At 37.1% G+C, this 15,276-nt stretch overlaps 1 protein-coding gene across 1 annotated transcript in view; it reads right to left on the bottom strand.

The window, feature by feature from the left end:
• The window catches only part of Znf624 (zinc finger protein 624), a 38,185-nt gene extending 28,839 nt beyond the window's left edge, over positions 1-9,346 (bottom strand). The window contains exon 1 of the mRNA XM_023563526.2: positions 9,246-9,346. The gene's annotated coding sequence lies outside the window, so the exon portion shown is untranslated. The remainder of the gene's footprint in view (positions 1-9,245) is intronic.
• Positions 9,347-15,276: the final 5,930 nt, after the last annotated feature.

Here is a 15,276-nt window from a genome sequence, read left to right as displayed (position 1 = left end):
TTATTCCAGGAATGCAGGAATGGTTTAACATATGCAAATCAATAAATGAGATACACCACATCAACAGAGCAAAAAACAAAAATCACATTATTATCTCAATAGATGCAGAAAAAGCTTTTGATAAAGTCTAACACTTCTTCATGATAAAAACCCTACAGAAACTCAAAATAGATGGTATCTACCTCAATTTCAGAAAGACCATCTATCACAAACCAACAGCCAATATTATACTAAATGGATAAAAACTGAAAGCCTTCATTCTAAAATTAGGAACAAGACTAGGTTGTGCTCGCTGGGCAGCTTTCAGGCCTGCGTAGGACACTCCCAGCAACCTTCTCTGGAACCAGGAAACTCAGCTGGCAGGTGGGGTTCGATAACACAGAAGAAATGGACAGATTCCTAGAAACATATGAACTACCAAAGCTGGGTCAAGAAGATGTAAAACTGCTGAATAACCGAATTTCTATTAATGAAATAGAAAATGTAATTAAGACCCTACCTACAAAGAAGAGCCCAGGCCCAGATGGATTCTACAAAAAATACAAAGAAGACTTAATACTGACACTCCTCAAACTCTTCAATGAAACTGAAAGGGAAGCAATTCTTCCTAAGTCATTCCTGGAAGCAAATATTATTCTAGTACCAAAACCTGAGAAAGATCCAACTAAAAAAGAGAACTATCGGCCAATCTCCCTAATGAACACAGATACAAAAATCCTCAATAAAATACTGGCAAACAAGATGCAGCAAATCATCAAGAAGATTATACACTACGACCAAGTGGGCTTCATACCAGGCATGCAGGGATGGTTCAACATACAAAGTCAATAAATGTAATCCACCATATCAATAAAGCCAAAAGTAAGAATCACATGATCATCTCTATAGATGCAGAAAAAGCTTTTGATAAGGTCCAACACTCATTCATGCTAAGAACCTTACAGAAAATTGGAATAGATGGTCTTTATCACAATATGATAAAGGCCATCTATGACAAACCAACAGCCAGCATCATATTAAATGGCCAAAAACTGTACCTTAAAATCAGGCACAAGACAAGGATGTCCCTTATCATCACTCCTATTTAACATAGTACTGGAAATACTAGCCATAGCAATAAGACAGAGAGAAATAAAAGGGGTAAAGATTGGAAAAGAGGAAGTTAAATCATCATTATTTTAAGATGACATGATACATAGAAGACCCCCAAAACTCCATTGAAAGACTCCTAGATATAATAAATAAATTCAGCAATGTAGCTGGATACAAAATCAATACTCAAAAATAAATAGCATTTCTATACATTAACAACAAAATCATTGAGAGAGAAATAAGAGAAGCCACACCCTTCACACTGACATCCAAAAAAATGAAATACTTAGGAATTAATCTCACAAAAGAAGTAAAACATCTATACAGGGAATATTATAATACCCTGGAAAAAGAAATTGAAGAGGATCTCAGAAAATGGAAAGAATCCCTTGTTCATGGATAGGTAGAATAAATATTGTGAAAATGGCCATTCTCCCAAAACTATTACACAGATTCAATGCAATCCCAATGAAAATACCATCAACATACCTCGTAGATCTAGAGAAATCAATCCTAAAATTCATCTGGAACCAGAAGAGATCTAGAATAGCAAAGGCAATTCTAAGTAGCAAAGGCAAGGCAGGAGGCATCACAATCCCTGACTTGAAGTTATACTACAAAGCAAGTATAATAAAATCAACATGGTACTGGAATAAAAACAGATCTGAAGATCAATGGAATAGATTAGAAGATACAACCACAACAACCAACACACTCAACCACCTTATCTTTGATAAAGGAGTCAAACATTTTCATTGGAAGAATGACATCTCTTTAATAAATGGTGCTGGAAAAACTGGCTCTCCACATGCCAAAAACTAAAACTAGACCCAAGCCTATTACCATGTAATAAACTAAAATCTAAATGGATCAAGGATATGAATATTAAAACAGAAACACTAAATCTGTTGGGAGACAAATTAGGTAAAAATCTTGAAGACATGGGGGTAGGTAGAGAATTCATGAACAGGAATCAAACTGCACGAGAAATATTTCCCAGAATCAATAACTGGGATCACATCTTATTAAAAAATTTCTGCATGTCAAAAGAAATGTCCAGTATAGTGAAAAGAAAACTCACAAACTGGGAAAAAATCTTAGTGAACTCTCCCTCAGACAAAGGACTTCTGTCTAAAACATATAAAGAATTTTAAAAAATCAGACCCCCAAAATTCAAAGACCCAAAAATGGGCATCTGAGATGAATACACAGTTCTCAGATGAAGAAAAAACACAAATGGTAAGTAACATGAAAAAATGTTCACCATCATTATTCATTAGAGAAATGCAAATTAAAACCACACTGAGATTTCATCTCACTCCTGAAAGAATGGCCAGGATCAAGAAAACTATCAACAACAAATGCTGGAGAGGCTGTGGGGAAAAAGGAACTCTCCTGCACTGTTGGTGGGAGTGTACACTGGTGCAGCCATTGTGGAGGTCAGTCTGGAGATTTCTCAAAATGCTGGGATTGGAAGTCCCATTTGTTCCAGCTATTTCACTTTTAGGCATTTTCCCAGAAGAACTGAAAACATCATACCACAGTGATATATGTGCACCCATGTTTATAGCAGCACAATTTGTAATAGCCAGATCTTGGAAACAACCTAAGTGTCCATCAACACTTAAGGGATAGATAAAAAAAAAAAGCTGTGGTATTTTTATACAATGGAGTACTACTCAGCTATAACGAATGACCACATTGAGATATTTATAAATAAATGGACACAACTTGAGACCATACTCATAAGTGAAATCAATCAAACTCACATGTATAAATACCATATAATCTCCCTAGTGTAAGAAATGGTAAGAGTACATAAGAGTTTATAGTAATCATGATTCCCTATTACATTGCTCTGAAGCCTTATAATGTCTGCATTCATTAGTTAGAATGGTTTTATCCTAGTTTGTTTGATTTTATTATCTGTGATAGTATAAACAGCTATTTTAAAGACATTAGAATAGCCAGAGCTGATTTAGTATCATCTTACTCTGAAGTCCTACTATGCTTTTGTTTTTCTGTTGCCTTTGATTCCATCCTGGTCTATCTTATTGGATATTATTATGTGTGATAGTATAAACAAATTTTCTATAGAAAATGAGATAATACAGTAGCCACTGTTTGTTCTCTGCTATTTGGTTCTGAAAGCCCTGAAATGCTTTCATTCTCTGAAATGGTTTTATACTGGTTTTTTATGCTTGATACTATTGTATATGAAGCTATTTTCAACTATTTCAAAGAAAGAGACATTATGGTAGTTACTGTTAATTATGGGTTGTCTTGTGGTAAAATGCTGTGTTATTTGCATTGTTCTGATCTGATTCGCTTTGTTATGTCATCTTTTGTCTTAATCTCTTTAAAATAAAAAATAAAACCAGGAACAAGAAAAGGCTGTCTACTATCACCATTCCTATTCAATATAATTCTGGAAATATTAGCCAGGGCAATTGGACAAGAGAGAGAAATAAAAGGAATAAAGATAGGAAAAGAAGAAGTAAAATTATCATTATTTGTAGATGACATGATACTTTCTATAGAAGACCCCAAAAATCTCCATAAAAAGACTACTAGAGGTAATAAACAAATCTAGCAACATAGCCACATACAAAGTCAACACTCAAAAATCACTAATATTCCTGTACACAAACAAACAACTCACTGCGAGAGATATTATGGAAATACTGCCTTTTACAATAGCATCTAAAAAAATGAAATACCTAGGAATCAACCTAACCAAGAATGTAAAAGATCTACATGCTGAAAATTATACTAGTCTAAAAAAGGAGATTGAAGAGGATATTTGAAAATGGAAGGATATTCCTTGCTCTTGGTTAGGAAGAGTCAACATTGTGAAAATGGCCATACTCCCAAAAGTGTTATACAGATTCAATGCAATCCCAATCCAAGTATCATTAATATACCTTACAGATCTAGAGAAAACATTCCTTAAATTCATTTGAAAACAGAAGAGACCTAGAATAGCAAAGACAATTCTGGGCAAAAAAGGCAAAGAAGGAAGCATCTCAATTCCTGACTTGAAATTATACTACAAAGCCACAGTGATAAAATCAGCATGGTACTGGCAAAGAAATAGACCTGAAGAACAATGGAACAGATTAGAAGATGCAAACACAACTACAAAGACATTCAGCCACCTTATATTTGACAAAGGGACTTGTTTCCTAGAAGAATAGCCTCTTTAATAAACGGTGTTGGAAAAACTGGCTCTCCATATGCCGAAAACTGAAACTAGACCCATGCACCCGTCACCATGCACTAAGGTCAAAATGGATCAAAGATCTAAATATTAAAACATAAACACTAAATCTATTGGAAGACAAGATAGGTAGAAAACTTGGAGACATAGGTACAGGCAGAGAATTCATGAACAAAACACAAACCGCATAGGAAATACTTTAAAGAATCAACAACTGGGATCACCTCTTATTAAAAAGTTTTTGCACTTCAAAAGAAATCACCAACAAAGTGAAAAGAAAACCCACAGAATGGAAAAGAATTATAGCTGACAATCCCTCAGACAAAGGACTTCTATCTAGAACACACAAAGAATTGAAAAACAAGGCCCCCAAATTCAAAGACTCTTTTTCAAACATGGGCCTATGAGACGAACACAGATTTTACAGATAAAGATATACAAACAGCAAATAAATACATGAAGAAATGTTCACCATCACTGGTCATTAGAGAAATACAAATTAAAACACCATTGAGATTTCACCTAACTCTGAAAGAATGGCTGCCATCAAGAAATCAACTGTTAACAAATGTTGGGAGGCTGTGGGGAAAAAGGAACACTGCTCCACTGTTGGTGGGAGTGTAGACTTGGTGCAGCCACTATGGAAATCAGTATGCAGATTTCTCAGAAGACTAGGATTAGAAGTTTCATTCAACCTGCCTATTCCCCTCCTACGTATTTTCCCCCCAAAATTGAAAAGATCATGCCACAGTGATGTATGTGCACCCATGTTTATAGCAGCAAAATTTGTAATAGCTAAATGTTGGAAACAACCAAAATGCCCGTCAACTGCAGAATGGATGAAAAACGTGGTATTTTTATAAAATGGAATATTACTCAGCTATAAAAATGATCTTGAGGCCTTTATAGGCAAATGAAGGCAACTTGAGACTATCCTCATAAATGAAATAAATAAGCCTCACATTTGAAATATCACATTGTCTCTCTAGTGTAAAAAAAGTATGAAAACAAGTAATAAGATGCAAAATACATAATAGATACTATAAAAATGAAAGGGAAGGAAAGTACGCAAAAGGATATAATTATAAGGACATTTAATTGTGTAAGATAGATGACCATATTACTAAGCTTCCATTAGATCACTGAATAGAATGGTTTGCACTGTCAATGTCTGAGTGTCCACTTTTTATGCTTTGATTTTTTAACTTGAACAACTATTTCTAAGAGGACAACATGTAACTTATCAACTGGTAATTTTTTAATGTTAATATTTTTCTTTGAAATTCTGTATTACTTCCGCCCTTTTTTCTGTTCTGTCCTGTTTTTCTTTTTCTTTAAATTAAAAAAAATTATCAGAAAAGGTTTAGTTAAACCAAAAAAATGTGAATATCTTAAAAATATAAGTTGATTCATTTCACTGTACTTTTTAGTTAGTTAGTTTTATATTTTGAGATAAGGTCTTGCTATGTAGTTCCAGCTGGCTTTAAACTCACTATTTCCTTAGGATGGCCTTGAACATGTGGCAATCCTTCTGTCTCAGCCTCCTAAGTGCTGGGATTACAGGCATGTGCCACCATGCCAGGCTATGTCACTGGGTTTTAGTAAGCACAAAAAGAAAGATTTTGATGAGGAATAATGTGGGAATGTAATGTGGGCATTTCTATGGAAAACAGTATGGAGATTCCTCAAAAAAAAGAAACCTAGAAATTCCATTTGACCTAACCCCTTCTATATATCTCCCTAAAAGAGTTAAAGACATCATATTACAATGATACATGCATTCCCATGTTTATAGCAGTACAGTTCATAATAGCCAAGTCTTGGAAGAGGCCTACATGTCCTCTAATAGCTAAATGGATCAAGGAAATGTGGTATTTACACACAATGGAGTACTATCATGTAATAATCAAAGATAAGCCAATCATTAGTAGGAGAATGGATGCATCTTGAAACAATGTTAAATGAAACTAAATAAAGCATAAATATTACATGGTTTTCAGGAAAAGGCAGAATAAAAGAAATAGGGAGGTAGATCTTTCTCAAATGCGAAGGGGTCAAGAGACGAGGGAGGGAAAGAATATGAAAAAGGAATTAAGATATGTTATGTACATGTACCAACTCCACACAAGGAATATAAACATTCTGTACTACAAACCTATAGAAAAATAAATAATAAAATATTCTAAAAAATAAAGTCTTCTATGTAGGCATAGTGGTGCAAACTTGTAATCCCAGCACTTGGAAGGCTGAGGCCGGAGCCTTTGAGCTCAAGGCCAGCTTGGGCTACATAGTTAGTTCAAACCTAGCCTGAACTACATAGCAAGACCTATCTAACAATAAATAAAATAAAATAAAGTAAATCTTCCCCTTCAAAACTGAGAATGTGGTCCTAAAATGTGAACACTTGAGTAAAGAAAAACATCTGGGTAGATTTCCATATTGAAGCCTCAGGTACAATAAAACAGTTTTCCCTTATGCCAAAGTTTCTCTGGATATACTTTTTTAAGGTCATGGATCCCTTTGCAAATATAATGGACATTATGAATCTTCTTCCACAAAACCTCCACATACAATTAGAGGGACCTCAAATCTGAGGACATGAAATTCACCATACAGTATGTTTACTTAAAAGGGAATTCTTTGGCTTCACCCAAAATATAAATGAGAATCTCTACTCCAGATATGAGGCGAAGAAATATACCATTTCAGCAAGCAACTCAGGTTTTTACCTTAAGAGATACTTCCTAAAGCTAAGCCTTTTTTTTACATACTTAAAAATGCAACTAACTTTTTGGTTTTTGAGACAGGGTTTCCCTATGTAGTTTGATCTCCCTATATGTAGCATAAGCTGGTCTCTAACTCTTGCTGTTCTTTCTGTCTCAGCCTCCTGAGTGCTGGGGTTACAGGTATACGCCATCATGTCCAATCTAACTGAAATATTTTACTAAGAGGACTTGAGTCCAGGCAAATCTGTGGCCCTGCACAAGTTATCTGGGCTGAGCCTTTGCCTCAAACCAGAACAGTACTAGAAACTATTCCTCTCACAGTTAAGAGCAATGCTTGACAAAGCTGAACATAATGTCAAACAGTAACTGAAGCTGTTCTAACAAATTTTAACACCAGTAAATCTTAACAGGGAGAGGAGTTACAGACTCATTTGAGAACCACACCTTGTCCATAGAATACTGCATATTCGCATATGATGTTACATATTATTTCGGGGGTTGAAAGACTAACCCCTCCTCAAACTCATACTAATCTCTAAGAAGTTTAATTTTATAGGGCTGTGAGGAAGAAATGAGCTAAGAGATACACTAAACATAGCCATAAGCACAAAAGACCTACAAAAAAGCAACATATTTCAAATTTTGAGGAACTATAGTAGTGGTTTTCTGTCTTGAAAATGTACTAGGAAGACTTGAGCCATCATCTTATTAAATCTGTAAAAAGTAATAAGCTCGGGCTTAGGATTTAGCTCAGTGGCGTAAGCGCCTGCCTGGCAAGTTGCAAGGTCCTGAGTTTGATCCCCAGTACCGCAAAAAAAAAAAAAAAAAAAAAAAAAAAAGTAATAAGCTCCTTAATATTGCATAGATTATGCTAATAAAATATGTACAACAACTGAAATCCACAATATACATGCTTTGTTTGTTTTGGTACGGGGATCAAACTCACAACCTCCTGCTTGCCAGGCAGGCGCTTAGACCACTGAGCTAAATCCCTGGCCCCAATAAACATGTTTTAAAAATTATTTTGCAGTCAGAATAAACTATGCTAGTTAAACTTGAATATATTCAGCTCGATATTGTGTAAACATACACATACAAAAAAGTCTGCAATAAGCCAAAACTACCAGTCTTCCAGCCCCTGGATCTATGATGTTAATTACTTTCTACTCTTCTGTACTTTCCAACTACACAGTAAAAAGTATCTAAATTTAAACAAGAGTTTGGTATAGGAATAAAACCCAAGAGGGGTGTGTGCAAACCACAATTTCTAATTTTGATTTGGCTAATGTGACCGTGGGCAAGTCTCTTCAGTACAATGAACCAGTTATTAGTAAATGACAGTATCAACGTGTTTCTGCTTCAGCCTTGTGACATCATGAAGTTATCTCTGTACTTTCTCAAAATCTTAATTTTCCTTGATTTTTTTTCTGACTGTGGGCTGCAAGCCGTCTTCTTCCCAAACACTGCAGAACTATCAAGAGACTTTAGAAGAAAGTTAATTTGCTGTGGTTCCCAAGCTGTCACAGTTACTTCAAAATAATGACAGGTTCATGTGCATGCGGGAACTTCAGCGCGTGGATCGGTGGATAATTCCCAACCAATGTAAGAACGCCTTGACAGGTCAGGGAGTGACAAGTGATTTAAAGGTAATCATTCGAAATGCTTTAGCACCAGCCAGGAAGGGAAAACTGCCTGGGTTAACGACAGAGCCCAGCGCAGGTCCCCGATGGGAGACGCAGGTCCACCGTGCTAGCTCAGTTGAGAAGCCAGGGCGGGCGTTCTCCCGCGACCCCGGCATTTTTCCTCCACTGCCCTTGTTTGCCCTCCGGCTCCCGCTTCTCAGGGCAGCAAAGAGGCGCAACGGGAAGACCCACCGGGTCAGATCCGGGCCGCCCGCCCTCGTCCAACCCCAGCCCAGGCCCCGCGCCCCCAGCCCCATTGCCGCGAGGCCCGCCAAGCTCCCCGCCTCGGCTCCAGGCAAGGAGACCGGCCGAGAAGGGCCGAGAAGAGCCGAGGAGGGCCGAGGAGGGCCGAGAGGCAGAGCCCAGGCCGGGGCGGGAGCGCCAGCCCAATCGCCGCGCCGGTGGGCGGGTCCGCTCAGGGGCCCGTGGCCCAGCAGGGAACGGCCACGCCCCAGACGCGGCGAGCAGCCCAGCGCCGAGGGAGAACGGCGAGGAACCTAGGCCTGGAGTCCCGGGAACTAGTACCTGGCGGCCACACTGAGGACGGCTGAGGGCGCTCGCAGAGAAGGGCGGGAACTCTTCCAGCAATGGCGCGGGCTTGGCGGGTGGTCCCCAGGCAGTCCAGTGCGCCTGTGCGGCCGGGCACCGGAACTACAGCTCCCAGAATCCTCAGCGCCGAGACCGGCCTCCCCCTCGCGCCCACTCTGGTTTTGTCCTCATTTATAAAGGATTTGGCTTTATAATGACCTCATTTATAAAGGATTTGATGTTTATCTTTGGGCGACCGAAAAATTCGGTCAGATTGAAGGCACTTGCGTTGAGAGTCTAATGACTGTCTGGCACTAGCTCGAGACGCTACATGTACAAAGAACACTGACACAGTCTTTGCCTTGAACATTTCTGTGCAACTTCCCAGGATGCAACCCTGTAATCCCAGCACTCAAGGCGGTTGAGGCAGGAGGATCAGGTGTTGGAGCTCAGTTGGGGCAAGTTAGCAATTTAGCTAAACTCTGTCTCTAAGTAAGTACATATATGCATACGATAAGAGGGAGCAGGTAGCTCAGTATCAGTCCTACGTTTAATCACCCATACCACAAGGAAAAAAAAAAGAAAAAGAAAAAACGAGAAGATAACTGAGAATAGAAGCTTTATATGTAACTTAGTTAAAACCTCAGATGCCTGCAGAGTTGATGCATGCCCAAGTTTTTATCTTTCGTTCATGCTCTTGACCAAAAAAAAAAAAAAAAAAAAAAAAAGTGCCTTCATTATAGTAATACATTATTTCTTTTTGCCATGGTTCCCTACGTTGAATAGCCAAAGACGATATTCTTCATAGCTCATCAAACAGAATCTTCAAGGATCTCAGAGCTGCTTCCTTAGGAGAGGTCCATTTTCTTTGTAATACATTCTTACTCCTTGTGGGGTCCAGAAAGACTTCTCTCTGCTGCTTTAATTATATACAGTGCCTATTCAGGGTCAGCTCCTCCCGCTGAGGATCTGCAAGGAGTTGTAAAGCTCACTGAGACTAGACTACACACAGTGCAAAACTGGGCTCCTGAGTTCAAAGAATCAGTGTATATTTTGAGGGTAAGTTTGACATAGTCTAGTGACCCTTGAGAGGAAAATGCAAGTGGAAAATTGATCTTCTAGAGATCGCAAGTTAAACATGCAAAAAAGAAAACAGATTACATAGGCATAAAAGCAGATTACATATTACAAAAAGAAAAGACCCGCATTGGGAGCCGTTGAAACTGGATATTCACTACACCTACGGGAGCCAGCCAGCTAGGTCAGAGAACAAAGACTATCTGGGGTAAGCCACAGAAACAAGTCACTCTGGGCCCCAAAATTGAGGCCCTTGAGTTGCAATACATGCAGATTGCTAGGCAGTGTCATGTGACCTTAAATTGTTGAAGGTATAAACAACCCTGCAGTGAGAGGACAGTTCCTTTCCTCCCATCAGGAGAAAGAGGTCTCTACCTAACTCTAACTTACCTTTATTTTTCTCATCCTTCCACCATCCTTCCCCCCGGAAACATCTGGAGCTGCACAGGTCGAGGCTGACCGGCAAATTTAGAGATATAACAATAAAAATTGCCTAAAAACAAAACAGAGAAAAAGAAGGAAAAGTGAACAGAGAAATTACAGGGTAATATTAAGAGTTATGGGACAACATCAAACAGCATAACAATGTGCCATAAGAGAATATTTCAAAAAATAATGGCTAATCTCAAGATTTGGTAGAAATTGTAAACCCACAGAACAAATTTACAACCACACACATCGTGATCAAATTGCTACAAACCAGTAGTGAAGAGACCTTCCTCCCAGTCAGCATACGTGAAACTGGCTGGATTCTCAGGTGCTGCAGTCTCCTTTCAGAGGTAATATCTAGGTCCTTTCCATCCTGGACAAAGATCTGAACGAAACAAGCATAAGCAGAGGCAGAATTTCATATTTATTTTACAAAAGAAGGATAAGGGGGAAATGGGCTCTGCAGAGCAAGCTTCACCCTGAGTAACAAGAGAAAATAAAAATAAAAACAGATCCCACAGCATAGGGTAGACCATCCTGAACAAGCAGGATAGTGAGCACTTAATGACAACTGTCCTTTTTAAAAATTTCCCAGTACAGAAAAAAAAAAAAAAAGCTAGAAAACATTCAAAGGTAAGAGAGACATCAGGTGACAAAGACCCTGATAAGATCCAGGTTTAAAATAGCTAAGAATTGATTAGATGACTCCTAAAAATTTCCCTCTCCACTAAAATTATAGCTGGTTAGGAGCTAGACTTTTGAGTTTCTCTTGGAGTATTTGATACTTCTCTGCAACCAAAGGCTACAGAGACAGATGTAGCCCTCTTCTTATGAAAGCCAAAGGATAAGAGATGAGATGTCTAATTGCTAAGATGAAGTGGTTGCACTAATAGTTTATATTTTAGCTCTTTGATGCAAAATATGAATCACATGAGCATGGACCAAATGAAGGGCATGTGGGAGATGAAAATAGGATCATCTTGAATTCTGTATCTCAGGGCTGCTTGAGAGTAAATGGGACATTTAGCTAAGGAAACTAAGAACTGAGGAGGGAATAGTCTAATAGTACAAATATACATTAGCACACATCAAGAGAATTACACAGTGAAGGACCCATGGAAATACTGAGCCATCTTTAAACTTCTGCAAAGTTCATGAAGCATGAAGCAAGCCTACAATGGTGCCAGTCTAGTATAGTCTTTTTTAAATCTTGCCTCCCTCACTAGCCCAAACTTGGAGGAACTGTAGGCAGCTTATGACAAGGGAAAAAAGGAAGAGGATGAAGTTGTTCATACTGTCTTGCACTGTAGGATTATCTGTATGAACCAATAATGAACTGGAAAAGGACAGATTTAACTCTAGTTCAGACTGAATCCCTCTAATTATATAGGATCGTGTGATGTGTTTTTTTAAATAGTGACTGTACTTTTGTAAATATAATCCCAGGAAGTTTTTCCAAATGTTATGGACCTTTTCTGAATTTTCACCCAAGGGAAAGACCAAACTCTCACTTTTCAGTTTTAAATTGAAAGTGATTGTAAAGTTACTTACTTCATAAGCAGAATATAAATGTATATTATAAAATAAAGCTCAAGCCAGTCATGGTGGCTCACGCCTGTAATCCCAGCACTCGGGAGGCTGAGGTGGTAGGATTGTTGTGAGTTCGAGACCAGTCTGGGCTACAAAGTGAGCTCAAGGCCAGCCTGAACTGCATAGAGAGACCCCATCTCAAAAAAGACAAATATAAATAAATAAATTTAAAAAATAAAATAAAGCTCAGATATGGTATGCTGGTTGATTAAAAACTTGTCCAATCTATAACTTTCATATTTATCTTTAGTATAATTTTATAGTGTTAAATAAATGATGGTTTAAAATTAACATTTTTTACATAATTTACATTCATAAAGTTACTCTTAACCATTAATTTTATTATCTAATTTAATTTTTGAGGCTTGCCTCTTATCTTTGATGCTTTTAATCATCCCATAGATTTTCTTGCCCAATCAGTTTCTTGATTTAATAGTTAGCTATGAATATTCTTTGGAATTTTCTCCATATAGATCACTTTTGTGGTAACTAGATTCTGTAAAATTGGCTGTTCATTAAAATGAATAATTTCATTCTTCATGACCAGAAGTTACTTTTTCAGTGAGAGTTTTCTCAAGGGTAATTACTTTTTTATTAGGGTTATTAGCCCGGTTATCTTCCTGTCTCAGTAACCTATCATTTCTTTTCTGGAACTCTCCCAAATGATAGCACCAAGAATCATTTTCTGAGTCTTTACATTATGGACCTCTGGTATATTTCTCTTTCCAAATGTGTGCTGTTGCGGCAGGACACTTGGTTTTAGGTCTGATCCTCCAGTCTGAAAGAGATGGAGAAAGGAAAATATTATTTTCAATGCAAAATACATGGTTAACTGTTGTAGTATAAACCTAGTAATAAAACTGAAAAAGATCAGTTTTTTCTACTGCACAATTATTAATAAAACAATGTCTGATATTTTGTTTAAAGCATAAGAACATTGCCATAAATTTGTATTTAAGCCTTTTATTTCCATAGGAATCTCCTTCAGAGGATATTGTATTGCAATAAGCATTTTTAAAACCATAAGCCTTATACTAGATATAGAGGCATTTTATAAGGTAAGACCAAAATACATGAGTGTGTAAAATATAATTCCATTTTTGTCAGACATAACCAGTATGCCTAGAGGAAAACATTAATAAAACCAACTATTTGTTACTTAAAGCTAGCTTCTAGCTAGACTTATAAAATTGTTCAAATAAATATAATTAGAAATGAAAGATGAGACATTACAACATATATAAAGATCATGAGTACCACTGTGAACAATATGCCAACAAATTATATACCCCAAAGCAGTGGTGGCAAGGCTTTTAGAGCTTTAGTGGTACAAACAGCCCACTGCAGCATATGTAGGTTGACTACAACTGACCCAGAGAAAATAAAAAATTTCTAGAAAAGTATAAATCTACCAAGATTTAATAGGGGAGAAATAGAAAGCCTGAAGAGATCAATAATAATGAAGAAATTGATGAAGTTCATTAAAAGTGTCCAACAAAGAAAAGCCTAGCAACAGATGGCTTCACAGCTAGACTCTATCAAACAAATTAATTATCGATTAATTATTGATTGATTAGTTATTACCAAACAAGGAAATTATTATCAGTATTTCTTTGACTCTTCCAAAAAATTAAAGCAAGAGGCAATACTTCTAAACACATTTGATAAGGGAATATTTCTAAATATTTTATTCCAGCCAATATGTTGACACTTCAACCAAACACTCATTAAATAAACAAAACTACAGTCCACTCTCTCTGATGATCATTGATGTAAAACATCTTGCTAAAATATTTTTAAACTGATTCAACAAAACATAACAATGACAGTACATCATGACTAAGGGAAATTTATCTCTGGCATGAATGACTGGTTTAAAATGGGACATATTACAGTAACACAATGAAAGATAAAAATCATGATCATTTCAACTGACATAGAAAAAGCTCTTGACAAAGTTCAACATCCATTGTTGATAAAAACTTTTTACAGTTTAGGAAGAGAAGGAAAATTCCTCACCACAACAAATAACACACATAAAATCTCATAGCTAAAATCAAAATAGGAAATATCCAAAAACTTCTTCTCTCAGATCTGGCATTCTCACGATTTCTATTAAACACTGTACTAAAAAGACTAACAAAAGCAAATGAGAAAGAAATTGAAACTACTCACATTAGAAATGTAAAAGTTAAATTATTTCTATTTGGAAAATTATTTCTATGATCCTATACATAGAGAAGCCCAAAGAATTCACAAAAGACTATTAGAACTAATAAATGAATTTAGTAGGATTGCAGGACACAAAATCAACATACAAAGATTAGTAGTGTTTCAATACACAAATACTGATCTGTTGCAATGTGTGAATGTGGCTACCCAGAGGAGAACAATTACTCAGAGGCAAGACTTCAGTCACCGAGAGGACCCAGAGACACTGCTATCTCAATATAAGGGAACCTCAGGAAAATAGCAGTGAGTGGAGACCTCTGAATTTATTTGTAACTCAAGGACGATAGAACAAAGAAGTAGAAGAAAAGAGCTTACAACATATTGTAGAGGAGTTTTGGTCAAAGGACCGGGCTGAAATGGGATGGTTTATTATGTGATACATGTTGACCTAATTTAATAATCTCACTGGGATCAAAAGGACACAACGGCCAAAGCAAACATCTCTGGGAACAAACAGCTTTTAATTTTGCTGGCTGTTGTCCTGTAGATTATGTTCTAAACTCCAGTCACACATCCTAGGAGTCCTGAACTGTTGTTCAGAAAGTCCCTTCCTTTTTCACATTCCCTAAAAACTCTCCTTTGGCCAGGTTCTCCCACAATGATCTAGTTGAAAATGAAATTAAACCGTCTCATTTTCAATAGTTAAAACAGAGGAATAAAGTTAACGAAAGTGGTCGAAGATTAGACTGAAAACTATAAG

This window comes from Cavia porcellus, unplaced genomic scaffold (assembly GCF_034190915.1).
Source record: "Cavia porcellus strain 051 isolate PalLab524CR breed Dunkin Hartley unplaced genomic scaffold, mCavPor4.1 scaffold_32, whole genome shotgun sequence".
Classification (NCBI taxonomy): Eukaryota; Metazoa; Chordata; class Mammalia; order Rodentia; family Caviidae; genus Cavia; species Cavia porcellus.
The sequence above is the reverse complement of the archived record's forward strand: the minus strand, read 5'-3'. Positions and strand labels throughout refer to the sequence as shown.